This window comes from Tiliqua scincoides, chromosome 3 (genome assembly GCF_035046505.1).
Source record: "Tiliqua scincoides isolate rTilSci1 chromosome 3, rTilSci1.hap2, whole genome shotgun sequence".
NCBI classification, from domain to species: domain Eukaryota; kingdom Metazoa; phylum Chordata; class Lepidosauria; order Squamata; family Scincidae; genus Tiliqua; species Tiliqua scincoides.
The window spans coordinates 158,840,946-158,846,945 of record NC_089823.1 but is presented as its reverse complement, the minus strand read 5'-3'; the positions used below and the strand labels follow the sequence as shown (position 1 = coordinate 158,846,945).

At 51.9% G+C, this 6,000-nt stretch overlaps 1 protein-coding gene across 3 annotated transcripts in view; it reads left to right on the top strand.

The window, feature by feature from the left end:
* Positions 1-2,959: 2,959 nt before the first annotated feature.
* The window catches only part of SGMS1 (sphingomyelin synthase 1), a 98,247-nt gene continuing 95,206 nt past the window's right edge, over positions 2,960-6,000 (top strand). For 2 of the 3 annotated variants that reach the window (XM_066620026.1, XM_066620024.1), the window contains exon 1: positions 2,960-3,168. The gene's annotated coding sequence lies outside the window, so the exon portion shown is untranslated. Of the gene's footprint in view, positions 3,169-3,444; positions 3,505-6,000 lie in introns of those variants that run through there. The other variant, XM_066620025.1, reaches the window with a different exon arrangement.

Sequence of the window (6,000 nt, the reverse complement as noted above, 5' to 3'; positions counted from 1 at the left end):
TGTCCCCCATGCTATTTAATATCTACATGAAACCGCTGGGAGAGGTCATCCAGGGGTTTGGAGTGGGATGTCATCAATATGCTGATGACACCCAGCTTTATCTCTCCTTTCCTCCAGACTCCAGGGTGGCAGTTGAGGGCCTGGAGCGCTGTCTGTGAGCAGTGAGGATCTGGATGGGGGCTAACAAGCTGAAATTAAATCCGGATAAGACAGAGGCTCTCCTGGTTCGGAAATCCTTGATGCAGGTGCTGGATTATCAGCTTGCTCTGAATGGGGTTGCACTCCCTCTGAAGGAGCAGGTCCGCAGCTTGGGGGTTCACCTGGACTCGCAGCTGCTCCTGGATTCCCAGGTGGCGGCTGTGGCTAGGGAGGCCTTTGCTCAGCTTCAGCTGGTGCGCCAGCTGCGTCCGTACTTGGATCGTGCAGACCTGGCCATGGTGATCCATGCTACGGTGACATGGAGGTTAGATTATTGTAACGCGCTTTATGTGGGGCTGCCCCTGAAGACGGTTCGGAAACTGCAATTAGTGCAGAATGCGGTGGCCCATGTGGTCACTGGAGCTAGGCGGTTTGACTCTGTCAGCCCGCTTCTCCGGGGGCTACATTGGCTGCCCATTCATTTCCGGGCCCAATTCAAGGTGCTGGTTTTGACCTTTAAAGCCCTATACTGCTCTGGGCCAGGTTATCTTAGAGATCGCCTACTCCCGTACAATCCGGCTCGTCCTCTCAGGTCATCAGAGAAGGCCTTTTTACAAGTGCCGCCGCCTAAGGAGGTACGTGGGGCGGCGGCAAGAAATAGGGCCTTCTCAGTAGTGGCACCAACGTTGTGGAACTCCCTTCCCCTTGACTTGAGAATGGCTCCCTCTCTTGAGACCTTTCGGCAAGGCCTGAAGACCTTGTTGTTTAACCAAGCCTTCTGACGTTATGGCCTTTTTAACATCTTTTATATATCTTTTAGTTGCTTTTTTACAGGCCCGATTCCTCTAAGAACTGCTGTTTTATGCTCTTTTATTCTGACTCTTCTGACTACTGTTTTTATGGGTTCTGCTAATGTGTTTTTTAATATGTTTTTATCTGTTTGTGAAATTATGTTTTAATCTGTTTTATATGTTGTTAGCCGCCCTGGGTCCCTTTTTGGGAGAAGGGCGGGATAAAAATAAAGTTTTATTATTATTATTATTATTATTACTGCTGTCTCCTGGTCTCTCCTCAACTTGGTATCCTCTTTCCCCAAACTCCACCTCTTTTGAAAGGCAAGGTCTGGACTGCTGTACAGCTGCATCGTACTGCTGCCCCAGCCGCTTCTTCATGATATGGTCATGTATCTTTTAGCTGGGACCATTGAAGGGAGCAAGTGTGACCAAATCATAGACATTGTGCTGCCAGAAACCAGCAGAGCTGTGAGTGCTCAACCTTGAGTTGCACCTTGACAATTACGACAGTGAAGAGCCCCTGGCTGGACTGGCTTGTCTTAGGCATGTGACAGGACAGGCCAAGACGCATTCCATGAAAGGGCAGTCTGGCTGGAAATGCCCCGTTTGGCCACATTTATAATAAGGGCCCTTATAATGGCTGTTCTAGGCTCAGGTCTGGGATTGTGGCTGTGCCTGGTGAATCGGGATTGGGTACTACCTAGACCAATGCTCATCCTTACTCATGGCCCTCATCCAGGAGTCTCCAATGGGGCACTCGGAGTCACTCAAAAAAATCACCTTGTTCCTGAGCCTGGCTATCCTACAGGATACCTGGCTTCCCTCCTCCTGACTTAGTTCATGATTTGTCCTTGAGGAACTTGAGAGGTTCACACAAATTCCACAAAAAGGTGGTGTGACTTTTCTATTGCTGTCGTAAATATTTAACCAGTTGGCTTTGTTGGCCAGAGAGCCACTGTCCAAATTGCACTAAGTCCATCAGAGTGGATATTCTGGGGTCCATCTTATGCCATCACTAGGCTCCACAAGGCTACCCCAAATCAGAGCAGGCAGGCCTGGAACAAAACCCAGAAGGGGTGCGGCCCCACCCACTCCTGCCTCAGAGCACTCTTGCAGTTCTGCCTCTTGCAGGAGACAGAAATATTCCTGTGGGACTCCCTTGAATCTCAGATAAGCCTCACAGAACAGGAGGGACCACCATACTTGAATCATGGAGTGCAACATGGCCCTGCAGAGTGCTGCACTGATAGCACAGTGCTATGAAATAAGCTCCAGTGTGTTTAGTGGGACTTACTTAGTGCGCTCCCTGAGGAATCTGGTGGGCCACCATGAGATACAGGAGGCTGGACCAGATGGACCTTTGGCCTGATCCAGTGGGCCTGTCCTTACGTTAGTCTGCCAGGAAGAAATATAACACAAGCAATTTCCTCCCCCCACAATTACAATTTTTCTTCATACCAAGGGAGGGAAAAGCTCCTTCTGTTCAAAAGCTCCTGCATGTTCGGCTGCTATAATCTCATGCATGCACGTACCAGGGTCGTTGAACTCTGTAGGACTAAAGGCTGCCATCCTAGCCACATAAGACTGACTATACTGGGACTTACTTCTAAGCAGACATGCATAGAATTGGGCTGTAAGACCGCCATCCCATCCACACTTGCCTGGGGGGAGCAAGCCCCACTGACCCGAAATGGCACCTCCTCTAGTGCTGGGCTGCTGTTACTTGGGGGAAACATTCCTGCCCTCATGTCGCAAGCCCAAGAGTAAACCCGCGGGGACAACATGCGGGGGGAGCCCTACAGGCTGGTTTCGCGGTGACACAGACGACCCCTGCCCTGCCTGCTGCTGCCGCCCGCCTCAGCCAGCTTCTCGACCCCTCTCTGCACGCTCTCGCCGGGCGCACGGAGGAGAGCAGCCCCGCTCCCCCTGCTCTCGGGGTGGGCTGTGCCACCTGGACGTCAGACGGCTGCGCAACATGACAAGCCCGTCACGTGAGGAGCCAGCGCTCGCCTGCCAGTCAGCCACAGGCCGCCCACCCCCTTCCTCATCAACGTCCCAGAGCCCACGGGCCGCCGCCGGCTGCTGCACGTTCCCGGGGGGGGGGGGGACCGGCAGGCTGCGCGAGGAAACCCGCCCAGCCGCCTTCCCGGCAGTGACGCTCGCGGCTGCCGGCATCACCAGGACCCCCCTCGCCCGCAGGAGAGGAAGGAGGCGGCGCGGCCCGAGCAGAGCAGAGGTGAGCGTGGCCGGGCGTCCTGCGCGCTCCAGCCTGGAGAGCAACAGCTGCCACTCGACCCCGCTGCTTCTTCCTCCTCCCGCTAGAGCTTCTCCGGCGCCAGGGGAAGGCGGCGCGGGCAGGGGGCCAGCTGCGGAGGAGGGGCGTTGGGTGGGGTGGGGTGAGCTGAGCTGGGCTGGGCTGGGAGGGGGTTGTCAGGGGCAGGAAGGGTGGGGAAGACTCTTGAGAAATGGCTCCCCTGAGTTGCTTCTCTCTAGTGCTCAGCTAGTACTGGTGTAGCGATCTGCTAGGGCTGAGGGAGGTGGGCAACAGGGGGGTGAAGGCTGGAGGCACAAGGTAAGTCATGCTGCCACGGCGGAGGGAGGGCTGAGCCTGAGGTGTTGTGTGTTAGTTGGAGGGGGTTGGCTGTGAAGGGGAGAGTGGGAGGGTGCCACCGCAAGGGGCTGCTGAGTGTCAGGCAAGGGGCTGCTGGGTGTCATGGCAAGGCAGGGGCTGCTGGGTGTCACGGCAAGGTGCTGCTGGGTGTCATGGCAAGGCAGGGGCTGCTGGGTGTCACGGCAAGGCAGGGGCTGCTGGGTGTCACGGCAAGGTGCTGCTGGGTGTCATGACAAGGCAGGGATTGTTAGATGTCACGGCAAGGTGCTGCTGGGTGTCATGGCAAGACAGGGGCTGCTGGGTGTCATGGCAAGGCAGGGGCTGCTGGATGTCATGGCAAGGCAGGGGTTGTTAGATGTCACGGCAAGGTGCTGCTGGGTGTCATGGCAAGGCAGGTGCTGCTGGGTGTCATGGCAAGGCAGGGGCTGCTGGGTGTCACGGCAAGGTGCTGCTGGGTGTCATGACAAGGCAGGGATTGTTAGATGTCACGGCAAGGTGCTGCTGGGTGTCATGGCAAGACAGGGGCTGCTGGGTGTCATGGCAAGGCAGGGGCTGCTGGATGTCATGGCAAGGCAGGGGTTGTTAGATGTCACGGCAAGGTGCTGCTGGGTGTCATGACAAGGCAGGGGCTGCTGGGTGTCATGGCAAGGCAGGGTTGTTAGATGTCACGGCAAGGTGCTGCCGGGTGTCATGGCAAGGTAGGGGTGGCCAAGTAAAGAATTTGTTGGGGGTGTGTGTTTGCATGTCTGTGTGACTGAAGTGTTCCAATGGTATATGACGGTAAGATGGAGGACACAACTTTGTGCAGTGCTGGAGTCCGCTTGCTGGTGGCCCTAGGGCAAAGTCCTGCCCTAGGCTCTGCATAGCACCCCTGTTCATGCCTGTTTGTGGTTTGGGTGCTACCAGGGGGTTAGTCCAGCTGAATGGGCCGAAGCCCTCAACCAGTGCCCTACCTGACTTGTGCCATCCCTGACACCCTCATGCACCAAAGAGCTAGGGAGGCTCCTGACAGGCTATTCCTGTGCAGGTTTATTTGGAGGAAAGTCCTGTGGACTTCAGTGGGGTTTATGCTCAAGGGTACATAGAATTGCAGTCCAAGGTAAGTCTGTGATGTTGGCCAAGGTTGATGAAGTTCGCATGCAGGTGGGGTATGCCAGTATATGGTTAAGTGAGTGTGTGTATAAAAGAGAGACTACACAGTGTGTTGGGGTGAAAGCTAGTTAACAGTGATATTTTGTGTTTATATAGCACTTTTTTTGTTTGATCACAAGTACATTCAATACTTAAAACAACCCTGTAAGGTAGAGCAGTATTTACTGTCATGTTATATGTAAGGGGCCTGGACTAAGTAGGTACTGACTTGCTCAAGGCTTTCTAGTTCACTTCTAAGATGGAATTGGAGCTAGATGCATTTCCATGGGGGTCCTGTGCAAATTAATGAGTCTTACTTCTGAGTAGACATGCCTAGAATTGCACTGTGAGTGCTATTAGGGAATGTGGTTGGCTGAGTGTAATAAGTACAGTATTTGCAATGGAAAACACAGGAATGGTTAGGAAGAAGTTTTATAAAAGATGGTACTTCGCGCAGCTATCAGGATTAGGTTGGAGAAAGAGACTTGTTTAGGGAATGTCAGAGTCAGCTAGTATGCTGGCTGTCTGGAACACCAGTGCTAATAGAATTGCACAATCCTAGATTCAAGGATGGATAATTTTTATTGGAAGGCCCAGTACTTAAAAATGTTTGGGTGTCACTTCCAGTTGCTTTTAATGGACACATACATTTGTGGATATTAAAATCTTTAGTGTGTCTCATATGACTCCTGTGATTGTATGATGCAGGTAATAAGGCTGACAGTGCTTTCTGCAGTTGAAGCATCAAGCCAAGATAGAAGCTGGAATGTCTGGTTGCAAAGGAGAACATAGATATGGTGGACATAACAAAAACCTGATGGAATGGAGAGAACCAGTGGGATATGGTCGTTCCAGAGTACACACACTAAAAAGAACAGGAAAGGATTATTGAGAATGATGTATGTCTGTATTTCAAAGAGGGTACAGAATCCAACAAACTGGAAAACTTAGGGGAAGCAAGCTTCTCCAAGGAATCATTACTGTTGGGAATAATAGGCCTAAATAATAATTTACTACAGGCTATCACCCTCCTGATCGAAATGCTGAGGACGGTCTTGACTTGTAGAAAGTACTCATACAGATGTTTGGGGTACCTTAGTTCACTTCATTTGTCCATTTATGACATTTGTCTCATTTGTCTCATTTGTGAAATTTGTCCATTTATTCCTACTCTCTGCTTTCTGTTTTCAGTCAGTCACTCACTGATCCATAAAAGGACCAGTCCTTGTTGGGTTAAAAGCACTTTCAGGCATATTGTCAGACTCTGAAAATAACATAATTGTATGAACTACTTACTTTGTTTGGCAAATAATTTCTTCAGATTCA